This window comes from Lepisma saccharinum, chromosome 15 (genome assembly GCF_977018435.1).
Source record: "Lepisma saccharinum chromosome 15, izLepSacc3.1, whole genome shotgun sequence".
Taxonomy (NCBI): Eukaryota; Metazoa; Arthropoda; class Insecta; order Zygentoma; family Lepismatidae; genus Lepisma; species Lepisma saccharinum.
Window position 1 is genome coordinate 61,932,718 of NC_139243.1, and position 21,596 is coordinate 61,954,313.

Below are 21,596 nucleotides of genomic sequence, written 5' to 3' on the forward strand. Positions count from 1 at the left end.
GACAACCATGAAAAAGCAACATGTGTAGGAAACAAATGTGTATCTAAAACTTCAAATATGCAGGTGAAACTGCCGGCAATTGCATTACCACATTTTAGTGGTAATTACACGCAGTGGGTGTCTTTCAAGGGCACGTTCGTGTTGCTGATAAACAACAATGTAGATATTTCAAATGTTCAGAAGTTTCAGTATTTACGCGTATCATTGAAAGGCGAGGCCTTGAATCTTATTCAGAACTTAACAATGACAGAAGTAAATTACACTATTGCTTGGGAGAAACTCAATGAATGATACGACAATAAAAGGTTGATTGCAGCATCACATGTAAATGATATTTTATATATCAATCCAGTTGTAAAAGAGAGTTGTCAGGAACTTCGCGCATTTACAAACACTACAGTTAGCTCTATTTCAGCGCTCAAACTGATAACTGAGGACATGTCGTTAGCTGACATAATTTTAGTTCAGCATTTTGTTTCAAATCTTGATCCTGCAGCAAGAAGAGCATTTAAACTAGAAAGTAATGGTACTGAATTTAGCACATTAGATCAGCTTTTTAGTTTTCTAGAGCACAGATGTCAGGCTCTTGAAAAGATCAATCCAGTTACGAATGAAATTAACAAAGTAGCAACAAAATCATCTACAAATATGAACAAACAGTACAATGATAAATGTCAACAATCTTCGAAGTCATATGTTACAACAGATTCTTCATTGTCCATGTTTTGAAAAGCAAACAAACATCGCTTAGTTTCCTGCGAAGCCTTCAAGAAAGCTTCAATCTCACGAAAGTACAATTTTTTACGTGAGAATCGTGTATGTTTTAACTGGCTCAGCAGCAATAATCACATCTCGGCACAGTGTAAATATTGAGCATGCAAATGAAGTAAACAGAAGCATAGTACTTTACTTCATGTAGATGAAGGTACATCCAATGTAAACCACCAGTGTCGTGAAGCGTCATCTGGAGGTCACGTGAATACATTGATAGTAAACAATACAAGTGATTCTTCACAGCATTCAGATCAAGCACCTCAAGCTTCTTATTGTTCAATTAAACAAAAAACTACGTCACAAGTGTTATTTGCTACGGCAATTGTTCAAGTAAAGGACATAGCGGGCAATTGGGTTAATTGTCTTGCTCTCTTGGATGTGGCAAGTCAGAATAATTTCATTATTGAAGATGTTGTTCAAGGTAATCGTCTTCGAAAGGTAAAGCATCGAATTCCCATTCAGGGAATCAACAATTCGTCAGCTGAATCGAGTCACTCAGTAGAGATCCCTCTCAGATCAAATTATAGCAAATTTACGACAAGTATTTTGTGTTCGGTGTTGCCAACCATCACAGGACTAATGCCTTCAGAAAGGGTTGATGCTTCTGAATGGAACATTCCAACAGTTATTCGTTTAGCAGAATCAAACTTTTGCTCGCCGGGCAAAATACACATTCTGCTTGGTGCAGAGATTTTCTTTGCCATCATGAAGCCTGAAAAGAGAACAAGACCAGGAAATTTCCCCATTCTGCAAGACACAGAGTTTGGATGGATTATTGCAGGGAAAATTCCAGCAACATCTTCTAACAACACTGTTACTAGGTCATTTTTCACGAGGAAAGAAGATTCTCTCAGCTTTCAATTGGAACGGTTCTGGGAAATAGAACTGCTTCATATGAAACTGCAATCACCACAAGAAATTGCTTGCGAGCAACATTTTCAGCAAAACATAACAAGAGATGAAAGTGGCCATTATATGGCCAGGCCGTAAGGATCGTTCAGTGTTAGGTGACTCCTCACACTCTGCATTAACTCGCTTTCACCAATTAGAAACGAGGCTTCAACGTCAACCACAATTAAAGGCAAATTATATAGAATTCATGCAAGAATATTACCAGCTGGGGCACATGGAACCCATAGGAAATTTAAATGATGTACAAACAAATGAAAGCAAAAAATTTTACATTCCTCATCATTGTGTTTTCAAGGATTCTAGTACAACGAAAATACTTGTTGTTTTTGATGGGAGCTCACCATCAAAAGCGATGAATCAATAAATAGCACACAAATGGTTGGACCTACCCTACAGGAAGATTTTTTTCGATTGTTCTGAGATTCCAAACTCACAAGGTGGCATTGGTTTCTGATATAGCAAAAATGTATAGAATGATTGATATACATCCAGATGACAGGCCACTACAATGCATTCTGTGGAGAAACTCTCCTCATGAAATCATAAGAGTATTTCAGTTAAATACGGTCTCGTAAGGGCTTACATCAAGTGCCTTTTAGCAACCAGATGTCTGAAGCAGTTGGCCGAAGATGAAGCAGTTAACTTTCCACACGCATCTCAAGTGTTACAGTGTGACTTTTATGTTGATGATTACATTGGAGGAAGCAGTAGAGTGCAAGGTGCATTACAACTTTATCAAGATCTATCAGAACTTCTGAAAACAGGAGGATTCATTTTGCGAAAGTGGTGCTCCAAAAGCACTGAAGTACTCGATGCTATTCCAGAATCACTGAGAGAGACTCAAAATCTTATTCATTTTCATACAGAGGGTGTGAAAACTCTAGGAGTTTCATGATATCCCTCAGCAGACACTTTCATGATTAACATTGGAACAAAGTCTGTTAATATCATGTCACACAAACCAACCAAACGTCAAGTAGCCAGTGTTATTGCACAGATATTTGATCCAATTGGACTACTTTTACCAGTAACAACACTGACCATGGCGTGATGTTAATGGCTTGTAATTGTGCTCTGCCTTTGGATAAACTTTTCAGTGTTTATTAATAATATGGAACTGAAGATTATAGTGATTTGTTTCACGTAAGTACTCTGTTTATGTAATTATGAAGCTGGACAGTGGAAGAATGAACTATATAAATTGAATTAGTTAATTTAAGGTTGAACTGCTCAATGTAAACAAACCGAGTCACAGAATAGAACAGAGTCTCATGCTTGGCAAGATTGCCAGCTCTTATATTGCAACTATATGGTGGAGCAGTCACACAATCATTCGATTATTTTTCTCGATTATTTTTTGCCTCATTTTTTCTTTTTGGATTATGTTTTCAATTATCGTTAATTATTAACAGACATTAAACTGAACTTGTATTTATTGTTTTCTTGGTAGTAGTGTGTGTGAATATTAGTACAAACATGAGACTTTGTAAGAAATGTTCTAAGCCAATTACTCGGCAAGATCAAAATTTAAAAGTGAAGTGTGGATCTTGTGCTGGTGTTTTCCATGGAGCATGCGCTGACTTTACTGAAAACGATATCGAATTCTTGCATGATTCAAACCAAATATGGCACTGCAAGCAGTGTGATAAAGCTCAAAGATCAAGTTTAACAACTGAACCCCCGGTTTTGTTGTCAAATGATTGTCCAGCAATACAGGAAGTGTTATCATTTATAGTTAGTAATTTAGAAAGAAATAGAAACATTAAAGCTATCTCAAAAAACGATTGAAGAAGATCTGGGAAAATCGTTGAATCTTGCTAATGAAAAACTAGATGAGAATACTAAGCTTTTGAAGAGTCATGGAGAATCTTAACAAAAGTGTTACTTGGGTCGTTCGGAAATGAATCAGACTGGCAACACTGCATTGTTGCAAATAAGATATGTCAAGCGAACTTAGTTTCGCTTAACGGTCAGACATAGTTCTACATTCCACCACAAGATGGGTCTGCTAGCGCCACTACCAGAGAATTGCTGACTCATAATGTGAACGGGTGTGAGTGAATACGTGGACAAGCTACGAAATGGAAGGTGATTCTCGTGATCAGAGGTAGACTACGTGGTTCCTGTTTAGAGAGGGTGTTTTGGCATCCGAAATTTATCGCCGACTTGTGGCCGTTTATGGTGGGTCAGCACCTTCACGGAGTACAGTGTTTCAGCAGGTTCAAAATTTGAAAAGGGGAAATGAAAGTGTGGACAAAGGTGTCAGCAGTGGTCGCCCAAGGTAAACGCGTAGCCCAGCAGCAATCCAAAGTGTTATGGGAGGTAGACGTATAACAATTGAACAACTGCAACATGAAACTGGTTTTGGGTGAGCAACTCTGCATGCATTCATTCATGAGGATCTGCAAATGAGGAAAATTTGTGCTCTGTGGGTGCCTCGCGATCTGATGGATCAGCAGAAACAACAGCGAGTGGACATGTGCAGAGAATTGTTGCGCCGTTACAACCCAGACAGAGAACATTTTTTCAAAAGACTGGTTACTGGCGATGAATCTTGGTTCCTTCAAAACTCCAGAGAAAAATAGGCAATCCATGGAATGGAAACACACTGGAAGTCCACGCTCCAAAAAACCTCGACCGACTCTCACTCCCAAAAAGCAAATGGGTACAGTTTTCTGGGATGAAGATGGAATTTTCTGGTGGACTGGCTTCCCACTACGCAAATTGTAAACAGCGACAGCTACTGTGAAACTCTACTAAAGTTACGACACAGAATTCAGCAAAGGGGGCAAGGAAAATGGGCTCTCGGGATGATTCTTCAGCATGACAATGCGAAGCCACATATGAGCCTGGCATACACAGGAGGCATTGGCAACAATGGAATTTACGGTGCTCCCACATCATGCATATTCACTGGATTTAGCCCCCTCAGATTATGCACTGTTCGACAAAATGAAGGACGCATTGCGTGGTCGACACTTTCAATCTAATGAAGAACTCCAGACCGCTGTCCATGAGTGGTGCAATTCTACTCCAAGTGAGTGGTTCTCTGCAGCCATCAGGAAACTTCTCGATAAATGGGAGTGGCGCATTCAGTCAGGGGGAGATTACTGGTACCTTTATATTGCAGGTAAAATGTAACAAATGTGGATTATATAATGCTTGTCCAATTCATTTCCGAATGCCCTTAATATGATACAATTGACAATATAAAGTCTGAGAACTTAAGATTGCAAAACAAGTACAATCTTTGGAATTGCAGATTAATGAATTAGATCAGTATGAATGAAGGGACTCAATTGGAACTTCATGGCATTCCTTGTCAGGCTAATGAGGATACAATGCAAATAGTGAAGGATGTTGGTCGAACATTGGATTATCAAATAGACATCATGAACTTTGTTAAACGCGTAGATAGGGATAATTTGTTGCAAAAAAAGAAAACTAAAAAGACATTACGGAATTGTGATTTGGGTTATAGTACTGGTAGTTTGATTTATATTAACCAAAATTTAACAAAACGTCGTAAACAAATATTTAATCAAGCCAGGAAAGTAAAGAGAGATAAGAACTTTGCTTATGTTTGGATTGACATGCCGGGGACTATTAAGCTTAGAAAGACCCCTAATGACCCCCAGGTGTACATTTTAAACAGTGTGGATGATGTGCATGCCCTAATTATAGCCTGACAAGTTAAGTCCCGATATGCACAGATCGCTGTGAAGCACTTCCTATTACTTCATCCTCCCCACCACTCTTCTACGTGCTGGTCTGGCCTTGAGACTACGAGTGGTGCCAACTCAGCAAAATTAAGCTGAAACAAATATGACAAATTGTTTTTACTGTGTAGATTGTCGGTGCTGGCTCATATCAGTTTATCAGTGGTTCATATGATTTAAACTGGTCTCTGAAAATGCATGCGGTGCGCGGATCGTAAACTGTAGTATTACGCACCCACGTTAACGTTTATAACGAAGAGATACTACTGGGCGAATGACTTCATTTTCTGAATGCGACATCGAGCAGTGGCCTGTTTTTTTTTTTTTAAAAAAAAAGGCCAAGTGGGGTGGGGGTTACTTTGTTTATCATACAGCAATCACTACGAGAAGACAGTCTGATAACACGCTTGCCTTTGGGTTTTTTTAAAGCACTGAAATGTTCTTGATCTTTACTCTTGGCTGCATATTTTTGAAATGCAAAAATTAAATCATGCCAGGTTCAATGAAATCCACAATCTGCTCTGGAAAGCCCCATAGAGGACAGGCCAGGGAAATTGTTTACAATGTTGGAACATATTTGCGAAATCAGAAGGAGTTATATAAACTTAAGTATAATGTTGTCAAGTCCACAAGCACCGCCACGAGAGTGTCTAAATGGATGGTTTCTGAAGTTTTAAAATAATTGGATGGGGTTGATTTCTTGTTGTAACTCCACTTTATGCACAGTAAGGCTAATCGGGACTGGACGTACAGTTTAAAGTGGGATTCGAACCACTATGTGCCTCCACCGGGAATCGAAGCCAGGATCCCTTGATTACAAGGCGACGACGCTACCACATGCGCCATCGGGGAGTTCTAGTTTTAAAGGAAGGAAAAGAGTCGTTGGCGAAAGGTGAGCTGAAGTTCTGTACTCCGACAGGTAGAAAACAGCCCATGAAAAAGCAAATACAAATTTCGATGAAAATCCTCAGACCATTCCGCACCCTCCAGGTTGCAACACTGCGAACCAACATCGCTGCGGAGAATGAAGTGGGGAAATGTGCTGTGAGCTGCACAACAGCTACTTGCAGCATCTTGTTATTAAACTTGTCAAGTTATAGCAATGCCGACAACGAAGAACAATAACTTACTATGCTATTATCAAAATGTAAGGGGCTTGAATACCAAATTAACTTAGTTGCACTTGGCTGTCTTAGCAACTGATTATGATATCATTGATCTTACGGAATCTTGGCTGACAAGTGATGTTCAAAATTCAGAACTATTAGACAATAGGTATCAGATATATAGACAAGATAAAACAAAAAGGAGGGGGAGGTGTGTTGGTCATCGTCTGGGAAACTATTTGTGTAAAATGTATTGAGATGTCAGTTGATTGTATAGAAATTGTATTTTTGCGTATAAGTTGTGACGTCAAAAGTTATTTATTTATATCATTGTATATTCCTCCTGATACTAAATTGGATAAATATTTAATCCTATATTTCTTGTTAGAAGAGGTGTATATCTCTTATAATGGTAATACATTTAATATTGGACATTTTAATATCACAACAATATTGGATTCACATACTGATCTTATGCGGTGTGGAAATATCGCAAATGCACTTAATGATTTTATGAATTTATTGGATTTAACATATTGGATTAGACATAAAAAATAGCAATAAAACTTTGGATCTAGTGTTAACCAATGTTAAAGACCATATTAATGTTTTAAAAACTAAAATTTCCGCTCCTACCAGTTGACGTACACCACCCTCCTCTTATATTTAATTTATCTTTTAATTTTAAGTGCTCTCGAAATAAATTGTATTCAGCTATGGGTTTTAACTTTAAGCAAGCTAATTTTTTGAAGTTGTATCAGGATCTTGGGAAGAATTGCTTCAATGTAACACCCAAATAAAGCAGTTGATAAGTTTTATCAACCATTTACTATATACTTAATAAACATGTGCCAAAGAAAATAATTCATAAAACGAACTTGTATCCATGTTGGTTTAATGTTGAAATAATAAAAATATTGAAATGCAAGGAATTACATAGGCGTAAAAGACATATTTCTAATTATCATAATGAATGGTTTATTCAGTTACGAAGAGAATCTAAGTTAATAAACTTAGCCTACAAAACTATGTAAATAATGTGCAAAATGAAATTCAAAATGATTCAAAACACGTTTGGCAATATATCAAAAATAAGAAGCAACCTCAATTAAAACCGTCTACTATGACATATCAACAGGCTACACTAACATCTAATCAGGATATTGCAGATGGATTTGCAAGGTTCTTTAGCAGTGTTTATGCTAAGGTAACCCCATTTATACAGGCGAAACTTTGGGTATTTCTCACTGTTTAAATATAAATACTATAACTGCAAGGGATTATATGAAAGCATTGAAAAAACTGAAATCTAAGAAATCAAGTGGTCCAGATGAAATACCCTCATATATTTATAAAGGTTGTGCCGACCCTCTTCGACTCCCACTATGTTTTATCTATAATTTAATTTTATCGACACAAATCTTTCCTGATCAATGAAAAATTAGTAAAATTACACCTGTTTTTAAAAACGGAAATATTAACAACATTGAAAATTATAGACCTATTGTGTTAATCTCAACCCCAGTGAAGATATTTCAATAGATCCTGTATAGTAAACTTTTATTTCATGTTCAGCCTTATATCTCTGATGCTCAACATGTTTTTTATCCAAAATGATCCACTTTCACGAATTTAATGTATTTTACTCAATATATTTCGGATTCTTTTAATGAAAACATTTAGGTAGACGTTACATTCACTGATTTTATTAAAGCGTTTGATAAGATTGATCATACATTATTATTAAATAAACTTTCTTCATTTGGTTTATCTGATGTTTTATTAAAAATAATTATCTCTTATTTGAAAAACAGGAAATAAAAAGTTGTTTATAACTATGCTACACCGACAGTATATACAGAATATTCAGGTGTCCCTCAGGGATCAAATCTCAGTCCCCTTCTTTTTGCATTATATATAAATGATCTTCCATCTGTTATAAATTGTTTTCACACTGCTTATTGTATGCAGATGATTTAAAGATTTTTAAAGGCATTATACTTCCAGAAGATGCTATCTTATTACAAAAAGATATAGATGCTTCTTATCAATGGAGCGTTCAGAATAAATTATATTTTAAAATTAGTAAATGCCCAACAATAACGTTAGCGAATAAAACAAAAGCCATACTTACTAATTATATTCTTAATGGAAGTGTACGTACACGCGTAGATGTAATCAATGATTTAGGATTAATATTGGATAAGAATTTAAACTATAAACATCATTATTCTTACATCTGCTCGGATTCGTATAAACATCTTGGATGTATAATTAGGTCAACTAAAGATTTTAAGAATATGCAGGTTTTAATGAACCTATATAATGCAATCGTTCATTCAAGGCTTGAATACTTGAGTGAAATTTGGGATCCATTTTATCAAGTACATTCAGATAATATTGAACGAATTCAGTTTAAATTTTTATGATATTTGTATTTTAAAAAGTATAATCGTTCAGCAGTATTAAATAGAATTTCTTATAATTTTTTACTTCTAGATTTTCAGGTGCCACCTTTGAAATCTAGAAGATTAATAGCTCAATATTTTATACTTTATATGATTATGAATTACTTAACGCCATGGATCAAAGAAACGACTTTGCCACCCTTACGTCTGAGACATCTGGTGGTGAAACTTCCGAATTACTAGCAACCACCGAAGATAGTTTTGCGAGCGGGTCCAACGCAAGAGTGTAGCTTATTCTGCGACTGAATATAGTTCCCTGTTTGATTTGAATTTTCCTCCGTCGCTGCAGTTCTTGCTCTACAATTTACCTGTACTTAGTGCAACACACAAAACGTAGATGTACTTTGGCTGTATGTTATGCATTAGAATAGACAAGATGAGAAAGGTTGTTTTATATTTCGATTTAATTTAGCTAAAAAAATAAAAGGTGTAGTTGAATGTTTGCAAACTACTGCAAGGAAGTGTTATGGTATTCTCTGTGTACAATGTTACAATTTGATTCCTTTCCTAAAATATAAGTTAATCACTCTGTATTTTACTTACAAACAGCGAAAAATAGTATACGCTAAAATAAAACTTTCACCCACAAAATACGAAACACGTGCCGTCCCTCGTTCAAGCTCCCCTCCCCAAACTTCCGGTACTGTAAATTCCTTCCTCGCAGAACATTCAACCAACACCCACACACTGCTTTTGTTTTGATTTTGTCTGTCCCCAAGGCAAGGTTGACCACTGAACTGAATGTCTGTAGTGCTAGCCCTTAGCCAGCGACTCAGGTTGGGTTGGAATTTCCTATGTGCGATTGTTTTGGTTTTGGTGATAGCAGGGGTGGAAACTATTCAAGTGGTCAAAATTACTGATTTAACTGAACAAAGTAACAAAAAAAACTGACCAAATACTGACAAATTACTGGCCACTTACTGACTTATTTATTGTAACGAACCAGTTTCGTTACAAATTGTATGGGATCCACCTTTATATGAATAAGCTTTCTTAGAATCTAAAGGATTGAAAATTTAATTTTGGTATTATAGTTAATATTCAGGATTGCATACACTCTTTATAGTTCTTATTTCCTCCACTCGTCTACGCCACTTTTCAGGTTGCCTCGATAGCATAGGGGATAACGTTGTGGGATTGTGATCAAGAGGACCGGGTTCGATTCCCGGTGGGAACACCTTACACAGTGGCTCGGGAACTCCACTGTACTCCAGTTCCGATTTGTTTTATATGAGCAACTAGTGAACCAAAAACTTCGTCACTTTCCACGGCAAGGATAAATGGTTATATCGTTTTTTCTTTCTTTTTGATTTTACTTAGACCAATTTTTATTCTGCCGTCGAACAACGTCAATCACACAAAAGGAGACCAGCAGTGAATTTTTATATTTAAGAATCTAAGTATTTATACACCACAAAATACAGTATTAATATTTATTAAAGGCCCAGGCACCTGACGTCTGTGGTTTACAAACGATTCCAGAATACACAGATTAGTCAGCTTCCGGTGTGAATTTGTTGAGATATTAGACCAAACTTAGCTCTTAGAGGTTATTTCACAGAGAACTTACGTCTTCGATGCTACTTAGGTATTTACTTCAGTTGGCGATAAACACGCTGAAAAACACTAACGTTGAACACTTAGGGGGAATTGGGGGAAAACACAAATCTTGCTGACACCGAGTTCGACGTCTTCAATCTTCTAATCCTCCTGTCGTTGGTTTATAATAAACATGTAGCCTCTCTTCTTTAGTAACCTTTTCTCAGGTTCAGGTAGAGATACTGCACAGACCGATAGTTCACTCACAGTTTATTCTATAGACACTATCTGTCTTTCCGGCTGAGATCATGACCGTTAGTTCACTTACAGTTCGTTCATTAGACACTATCTCTCTTTCCGGCTGAGATTATGGCCGATAGTTCAATTACAGTTTTTCACAGCCCGCGAAACCAATAACCAACGTATCCTAACCATATCAATGCTTGACTCGGACTGTCTTCTCTGCAACGCACATCAACCCTTCCCCAGAAAAGACGTTAACATCTCTTGCCGCCCTTTTTTCCCCTGTAAGGGCGGGTCAACTTTTATAAGGGGTGCATCAAGATCGGTTACATGGTGATCCGATGAAACAGGGAATAGAATACATGCACTAAAATATGCAAACCATGGCCATAATTCGAACCTAGAGCCTTTACAACAGAAGTCAGTTAGTTCTGCGCCACCGAGGTAGCAGCTTTGGAATAATAAACTCCATGGTGAAAATGTCGCCTGAGGTTCAATACCTACCGAATGGCTTATCTGTGGGGTACACCTGCTCAGCGCAACAAGTGCAATTGTTTTTATCGTGCCGACCTTCGTCGCATAATGGTTGGCACAGCACACTACGACGACAGGGTTCCCGGGTTCGAATCCAGGCTTGGGTATGGGTGTTCCATGTGAGCGTCGTTTCATCAATTTCATAATATCATATCACTCGTTCTTATCTTCGAGATTAGCCGAAAGTGGCAGAAAAACAAAGAAATATAAACCAAATAAATCAATCAAACCAATTGTTGCTGTTATTTGGCTTTCCAGGCGAAGCTTATTTGGCTTTCCTTATCAATGAACTCCCCATTATCCTCACGATGCTTGGCCAACACCGACATATCGAAGGCCAGACAGTTCACACCAAAAGCAACATTTGGCTACCTGGGACTGCATATGAATTAATAATTCATTTCATAATATTGGTATGAATATTATAAATTCGCTCACACATAAAAGATCACTATTAAAAATCGTAATTAAAATTATGTTTCAATCTGAAAAAAATTGACATAAAAATATATTAAAGGCCCACATAAATACAATGTCAAGGCAAAAGCAAAATGTCTCACCAGGAAATACTGTTCTTTTTGCGAACAACAGAACAAATTGCAGTATTTCAAGAACCAAGAACAGTAAAATAGTACTAACAATATTAAATAATACAACCTCAGAAAGTGGAATATATCTGAAGTCACTGTTTCACTCATTTGTTTACAAGACGGTTCGCGAATAGGAACTCTGATCTTTCCAATGTTTCTGATAGTTTCGCCTGAAAGTCAACCTCCGTGACGGAGTGGTTAGCACAGCGCGCTACGGCGACAGGGGTTCAGTGACGATGCCGAGGGGGGGGGGGGTGGCAGGTGTCCTCTAGTCAGATACCTCGCCCCCTAACTCCCAACAGAAGTTAATGAAATATCGAATAATAAGAGAGCTCATTTCTAAGAGTATGACAATTTTCAGTTTTCTAAGTGGTGTATTCTGTATGCTATCACTTTTCCTGCTTATAATACCAACACGACTATAACAAAAAGTAATTTTGTTTTAGTATATATATATGTGTGTGTGTGTGTGTGTGTTTCGTTCAAGATTCCAGCGCCGACCTGGGCATAGGTGATATCTCATTAATTTATGTCCTGTAATCTTCGCAATTAACCTCAGTTTTAACCAGTTTTGAGAACTGGAAAAACTGTTGAATTGTTGCAACCTACACTGCCTTCCATTTTATAAGGGGTGGTCGCGGACTTTTGACTCACCCTGTATATTGCAATATGTATACTTTACATATGTTTCTTCATTGTCCTACAGGACAACTTCAGTTAGCCAACTTAACGTATAGGGTGTGTCTTACTGAGTTTATGTTTGCGTAGCGCAATTGTAAGTGTTGCAAAACTTACCTCAAGTTCTCCAAAAATTAACTTTTCCCCAAATTTTCTTATTTTCTTCTTCTTCTGCAAATTGGGTGTGATGGAACCTAAATGTACTTTGTTGGAATCTGAGTTCCATAAGCTTTCCAACGAGGTATCATTTGTGATTCTGGGATGATAGCCCCGTCTAGTTGGCTGCACTTTTTGACTAGCTTTGACTATCTTTGCACCGAAGCGTCTAGTTCATTGATTTGGAGTCAAGTAGTGTATTTGGTGTCTGCACTACCTTCCGGACCGGTACAAGTGTGGTGTATGGTGACGTGGTGCGTGCCAACTAATCAAATGACCCTTTCAAGCAGCAGACAGGCATTTGTTGAATCTTTTGAACTTGAACACCGCAATCCGTCTAGTTGGTTGAACGTCATTTCCTTGCGTCACTCTCAGTGGAGTGCCAAGTGTTTTCGAAAGGGAGGGGTTATGTACACTCTTTCAGGTAGTCAGCCCTCATTTGAATACCGGGCCAAAAAGGGTGGGGTTATAACCCACACCAACCCCCCTTGGGCATGCCACTGGTCACTCTTGCACCACCCTGACACTGGATACACCTGCACTGCACCGAGTGTTAAAAAGTGCAGCCAAGTAGACGGGCCTAATTAGTAGAGGGGTACAAAGGCCGCCAACATGAAGCTCTGCAATTTCCTTCAAATTTTGGCCGGGGTCTAAAGGTTGATACTATAATTGGCACTGATTCTAAATCTGAGGGTGCAGGACAAAAACCAAGTTCAGATTCGTCTTCAGCAGCTCGAAAAAAAATTTCACTGTTGACCAGTGTTATCATTCATCCTCGTTGTCGCGATTAGTCAAAAGTGGCGTAAAAGCGACGTTAAATAAGATAAAATAAAGTTTCGTCTGAATAGGAAAATTCTCAAAAGTATTTCATTTTTAATCACTGTCAATACAAGTAATTGTGGAACAACTTCTACTTCATCAAATTCTTCTAACGCTGGTGCCTTTCCTTTCCGGTATAATCAACGGGTCCCAGGTTCGGATTTGGTGAGATGTAAAAGAAAAACAGTTGTTTCATCCTTACATTTGTTTTGGAATCTTGTGTCTGCCCATAATCTTATCAATATTACATCCTGTCGTATCTTTACGGCATATTTTGTGACCCTCCCAGGACAATTTTTATGCATCCACCTATGCTTGTAGTCAGTCTGTTTCGTATCTCCTTTGTCTACAATTATTTTTGTAGGGTACCATACATAAGCAGTACGCATTTCGTGAGAATACGTAAACTATCATTTGTGAAATTATTCAAGGGAAACAACTAGGTGAAAGAAAATACTTTTACACGAATAGAATATGCAGCTTCATTCAAAACAATAAGGATTCACACATTTTGTAGGAACCCTTTCCCAATGGAAAGACGTAACGGTTTCCAAAAAGAGGAAATGTTTCTGTTTGTATCAACTAATCACTGGGATCTGTTGTATCGTAAATAAACACACCGTTGTGTCATTCCGAAAAGTTGACCTTGACCACTCGCAAGTGAAGTGACAAACATTTGGAGCTCGCTCCTACCAAGGGATGGAAGAACCATAGCGGTATCCTTCCCTCAGGCAATTTCTAGGCTTCAGATCAGCAAGGTTTTCATCGACCCATGAATTTGCGGACAAAATTGTTCGCGTGACGACTGCTCAGTTTTAAATTATCTACGTTACAGGAAGTAATATAAATACATATTTACATTTATCTATGTTTTTGTTATTCTCGCCAAATTTTCAAGTTAATTCCTCGCCTCGTCTTTCTTTTCCCTGACCTGATAGAGACAATCTTCTCTATTTTTTGGCGATTGTGTTGGTTGACAGCACCCGACGAACGTTTAGCTAGCAGAAGCTGCCCAACTCAAATATCCCTCCGCCTCCTGTAAGTTCCAGGAGTAATGGTAGGTGGCAGCACAATATGCTGCGATAAAAATACGCTGCAGACTTCGGATATTATAGTAATTGCATAATAATACGCAAAGTTCCCAGTGACAAGTATACATAAATCGCAGCATAAATGTTTCCTCTCGTGAACTATTATGTTGGATTTATAATATGCTTCTTGTGAAATAAGAAAATTAAGTGGAAAGGCATGTCAGCTGCATTTTGTCAGTTATTATTATTTTGCTCTCAATATAATTATAACATTTATGCTTCGAAGTATTAGAACACAGGGGACGGTTACGTAGAAGAAAGCCCTATAACCAGATGGTTGAAGTTCCATTTCAGAGAAACGCAATTATGGTAACAATTTACCATGTAAATGAATGGGACGAATTTTCAAGATGGCGGCCCTAGTCCATCCCGTTAATAGATTCACCTGAAGTGTTGTAATATTTTAAACTTAATGTTAAGCCAATAAATTTTAGGTGTTTGCTTCCCTTTTTTTATTGAAAAATCAAGAAACAATATACTTAAATCTTCAATTGTTATCAGACTATGCACAAATTATAAGAACATTGTTCAAAAGACAATTAAAGTAGACTTCGTGATTCCTTTTTTAACATATAGCTCGATAATAAAAAGACATATATTGTCATTGCCTAATCAATTAAATTCACAGTAAATTTGATTGAAGCTTTGTTTGTATTATGTTATTTTTATCACTACTATGTACTTAAAGTCATGCCTTATTTACTCTATTATGGATTTGATATTTGTACAAATTGTGTAATTAATCTTAGTGTTCATCGACTATTGTGCGATGCATAATATGTTTGTATCTGAAAGTATATAGCAGTACTCTGTTGTGATTGTACTCGTACTATAGTGTTTTTGTATTTTGTTCTGTTAATTTGTGTAACATACATACTTTTTATTTGTATTTTGTAATATTGTAATTCTGTAGTTTTGTATTTTTGTAATTTTTAAAAGGTACTTAATCTTTATTATAAATGTTTTTAACATGATCCTTTCTAATTGGAAATATTGGTTCTGTTAAGGATCTTGTGCTAAATAAATAAATAAACAATAAAGTATAAGTATTTTTTACAACAGTTGTGGCTTCACAACATAAACTGCGATGATCCACTTCCAGAGAACCTGCAAGTTGAATGGGTTCATCTTCATTCGCAGCTAGCAGTCATCAGCGAAATGCAAATACCACGTTAGTAGGGGAGTATAGATAATTCTGCGGACTCATGGTACGAGCGTTGACTAATATTAGGGCCTATTTTGGCTTAAATGGACTAAAATTATGCTATATTTTATATCTTCTGGTGGATTTTAGCTAATCTATAAGTGTAACAAATTGACGGATCATTGTACGAAATTTATACTCAGATGATTTACCCAAGTGCCAGCTGGCCTGGAATGCTGTGACCCCCTGTTAATTGTTTGAGTGTGTATATAATATTAAAATAGCCCCCCTACCCCCTCTCTCAGATTCTTAGAATAGGATTTTATACTTGTAAGTGAATGTCCCGAGAACTAAGCTCGATCAGGAATTTCACGTCAGTGACTCTGGTGAGAATTCTGAGAATTATGCTAGCTTTGGAATTCTGAGAAATTTGGCTGCCTCGGGAATTTCCCATCAGTGACTCTGGTGAGATTGTGAGAAATTAAGCTGGCTCGAAAATTCTGAGAAATTTAGCTCGATTGGGTATGTCTCGTCAGTGACTCTGGTGGGAATTCTGAGAAATTAAGATGGATCGGGAATGTCTCGTCAGTGACTCGGGTGGGAATTTCGATAAATTAAGCTGGCCTGGAATGCCCTGACCCCTGTTAATTGGTTGACTGTCACATGCCACCAGTGTCCTCGACCTGTTTAACTGTGACAGTTCATACTAGCAAACCATGTTTGATCGCACTGCGACAATATCATCGACCCATTCCATCAATACTAGGCACATGTGGATATCGACCCATTCCATCAACACCGGGAATGTGTGTGGACATTGATCCATTCCATTCATACTGGGCACGCGTGTGTTGACCTCGAGGCATCGACCCATTGGGAATGTCCCGTCAGTGACTCTGGTGTGAGTTCTGGGAGCTCGGGAATGTCCCGTCAGGGTTGAGAGAGTATATATATATAGGTTTTGTTTGGGCATTGCCATCAGTTGTTAAAATGCAGTTGTCATTGAGAGTGGTTGTAAGCAAATTTCCGTGAGAGCAATTGTGATACATATGTATAGTTACTAAATATACCAAGGTATAGATAGACCTGTCTCTCTAGTAATATAAATAAACTACTAGTACCCATTTTTTTTATATATACTTAGGCATAGACTTTGTGTCTCCAGCAAAATCTATATATAAATACCAATACCCAAAATAATTTACTATTTTTCATAAAATTTATATAAATACCAAATAAAAAACAATAGCTAAAACTGAATGCCCCAATTGTGGTAAATTCATATCCAAAACAAATATGTCAAAACACTGGGCAATATGCACCGGTCAACCGAAAAATTCTCTATTACCAACCCAACCCTGTCCCTATTGTGGAAATTCTATTAGCATTCCCAATCTGAACAGACATAAGAAGAGTTGTGACTATCAACCATCAACCAGTCAGACCAATCCTACAAAAAGACAAGCATATATAGCACAAACCGATGGCCCTCAACCGAAACAAGTTAGATCTTCGACCATACCTGGTGTAACAGCTCTTGGTGGGCGACTCAATGATTGATCCTTTGAATCGGAGACACCCTGTGATATCAACAATTGCTTAAAAATCATAAAATCCTTAATAATAGACCACCTGAAAAATAAACTTAAAAAATAACTCTATTAAGTTCTATACTATACTATCCTCTGAATATGAGAAACCAGATGAAACACATCAAATATTTTGCCATTGTTCCAAAACCCAGACTCTATATTTGTGTGATATAGATAATTTGGAACAAATCTATGCTCAGATATGGACACACTGCTCACAAAACACGAGGAATTTGTGGCCAAAGGATCTGGTTGGAAATTGTGTGGTAGTTCACATAAACTGGAACTGAAAATAAGTCAATTCTCCCCCTTCTCTGCTTCTACCTATGCCCACCTTCCAGTGAATATTCAGAATAAGAAAGCAGTGCTCAATATACAAAATAATGATAACAAGTATTTTCTGTGGCGTGTCTTGGCAAAACTTCACCCAGTGGATAGGAAAAACAATCCAGAGCAGATTCATCATTATATGCAGTATGAGGCAGAGTTTGAGAATGCTATGTCGGGTATCGAGTATCCTGTTGCCAGATCCGATATAGCAAATTGTGTACGAGATCCCTTGGCAATTAATGTGTATGCCTATACAGAAAATAATTTTGTATATCCCCACAAAATAAGCACTGTCAATAATGATAATGCTACTGTCATCAATTTGTTACTTATTTTAGATGACAAAAATTCCCATTATTGCCTTATTTGCAATCTCTCCCGTCTAGTTAGAAGCCAAGCAAGCAAGCAAGCATAAAGGGGAAATCAAAATTTGTCATAGGTGTTTGTCCACATTTGATAATCAGAACGGTGATGCTATCCAGAAACGTGAAGAGCAAAAAAATATTGTGGTGAGAACAAAACTGTGCATATGATTATGCCCAACCCAGGAGAGGTTCAGAAATTTAAACAACACAAGGCCCTGTTGGAGCATCCAGCTATAATAATAGCAGATTTTGAGGCATTTCTCAAACCATTCAACTATTCAGACCCTGATCTGAAATCTTTTCGACTACAAATTATCAGCTCCATCAGGTTTGTAGTTATGGTTATGTAGTTGTGTGGTGCAATTCATCAAAACTTAATAAGTATACCGAGAACCTGATGCTGTCAAACATTTTTCCAAAAATAAAAAATGAAGTGAGGGAAATTGGTATGGTATTATCTGTGTCAAAACTAAGAGCACCATTATCTGCTGCTGAAAAGCAATTACATGATGCTACTAAGATTTGCACACAGTGCAATTCATATTTTACAGATGATAATAAAAAAAAAATCATCATTGTCATTTCACAGGAATAAATTTGGGAGTTTTGTGTAATAGCTGTAATCTCAAAATACAGAGAAAACAATTTGTCCCCATATTTTTTGTTTCATAATGGCAGCGAATATGATTTTCACCATTTGGTTAGACATCTCAGTTATGATATGGAGAACATAGAAGTCCTAGCAGAGAATCAGGAGAGATATATCAGTATCAGCAAAACAGTAAAGATTCCTGGTGGTGGCATTATAAGGATGATATTCCTGGACTCAATGTGATTTCTCTCTGCTGGCCTGGATGCCCTTGCTAGCAAACTATCTAATGACCAGTTCCAAATCACAACCAATAGTTTTTCCGGCTTGGGCATAGAACATATTAGACAAAAAATGGTGTACCCATATGAATATGTGACTGACCATACTAAATATGATGATGAGTCTCTCCCTCCTCAATATACGTTTTAAAGCCAACTTAGAGTAGAAAATATCACAGATCCCTCCTCAAGATAAGTTTTACAGCCAACTTAGAGAACAAAATATCACAGATCAAGATTACCACAATGCACAACTGATGTGGGAGAAATTAGGGTGTAGGACACTGTGACTACCATGATGCTTATCTAAAATTGGATATGACAATCCTTGCCGACGAATTCCAGGCTTTTAGACAATTGTCTATGAATATCTATAAATTGGATCCAGCACATTTGTATACCCTCCCTGGGTTAGCATGGTCAGCTATGTTGCTCAAAACAAAAATCGAACTGGAGCTAATTACAGATGTGGACATGCTTCTCTTCATAGAGAGAGATATACACGGGGGCATGGTGCAATGCACACAAAGATATGTGAGGGGCAACAATACACATATGAAAGAATATAACCCAGATATTCTATGTAGATGTAAATAATTTGTATGGTTATTCGATGATGCAGAAACTCCCCTATGGTGATTTCGATTGGATGGACTCCATATCAATAGATATCCAAAATTTTGATTTTTCATGGACAAGGGGGTCGATATAGTACAAATTCGAAGTCCTCAGATTTAGGAATTCGGAGTGGTTGAAGCCTTATATTGAAACCGACACAAGACACAGAACAGCTGCCAAGTCAGATTTGGATAGAGATTTCTATAAATGAAAAACGTAGTCTATGGTAAGATCATGGAGAATATTAGGAAGCACGTAGATGTGAGGCTGGACTCTAATCCAAAAAAGTGTAATAAATTGGTGGCAAATCCAAAATTCAAATTGCGTACAATATATCGTGAAGATTTGTCACTTTTCCAAATGGAGAAGCCATGGATCAAATTTGACAAACCAATCTATATGGGAGCTGCAGTCCTGGATATGTCCAAGCTACACATGCTGGAGCTTCACTATAATACAATGAAGCCCTATTATAAGGATAACATTTCTCTCCTGTATATGGATACGGATAGTTTTGTATATTACATCAAAATACTTAATCTGTACGAAGATATAGAACACCCTGAGTTGCTTGATTATTTTGATACATCTTCATATAATCCTAATTTTGGTATTCCCTCCCACAACAAAAAGGTACCGGGCAAGCTAAAAGATGAGAAAAATAATAATATTATTATAGAGTTTGTTGGAACTTAATGCCATTGCTCATAATGTTACTAACATCAAACTCCAGCTTGAGACTTACAAGGATTTTGGGAAAATTCAAAGTACCATAACCCACATTTAGGATACTTTGGCAACAATGAAAAATGAACTAATGAGTGTTCAGGAAATACTGGAATCAAAATTACCTGGCATTACTGAAAATCTGAGTATAGTCCAACAGCAAATTACTAAGCTCGAAAATGTGAACACTGAATCTGAATTATCTCATTCTCATCATTTGATAGATGACATACAAAACAAATTATAAACACTACAGCAATCAACACCTACACAAAATGACATAACTCTAAGATGCCCTGAGTACTGTAGCTGATGCCTATGAATTAGATGCTGTAAAAAAAAAGCCCTCAAAACACTCCAGAATACTGTAGCTACCTTACCTACATCTCAGGAACTCAGAGCTGTGAAAAGAGCAGTAAATCGAATACTCAAATCTGAGGATATCAAAAACATCCAGGTGGAAATTGCACAAATTCAAGAAACTATTACCACTTTGCCGAACAAACCAGATCGTCAGTGAACTTCACTCACTGTTTATGGAAATCAGAAACCAAATACATGATCTTTCTAGCCAGAATTCCAAATTGAGGCTTGTGGAGAGTTTACAGAAAATTATTTCAAATATTAAGCTTCAAATTGGGACCATAGACACAAATCAAGTATCAGCCTTATCAAGTTTCACCACACAGCTTCATGATTTAAGAGAACAATTTAAACAACTGTATGTTGATGTGAAAATCAAACCCAGCTATTATGAGATTGTTCGTATTATAGGAGAACACTTGGAACCATTGTTGAGCAGATTGGATGAAGTAGAATCTAGTCAGTTTTTCTCTGCTGAGATTGTCAGACTTCACAGTATTCCAAATACTAGAGGGCACTGGACATATGTTAAGGCTGGCAATATTTACAAAATATAACCTTACTCACAGGCTCATGAATTTTTCGTCAATGGTACTATTCAATTTCTGATGTTTGCATATTTGAAAAAGGCAAAACAATTTGAGGTGCCACTTTTCACTATACAAAGAAAAGATGGTGAGTTCAGAGCACTTCAAATACCAATAGCAACTTGGGATAATACTACCAATAAACATAAAATACATGAAGATAAACAATTGTCTGTTTTTGATGTTGAAACTGGTGACCAATTATTATTTGAAGTCAAACAATTGTATCCTGAGGATAATCCTTTTATGTAATCTTCTCTTATCTAACTAACTGTCTAGACAAGATATAGTTAATGAACTACACAGACCAGCTCATCGTAACTACAAATGACTATTTGTGGTAACAAAAGGAATTGATGATCTATGGCAGGC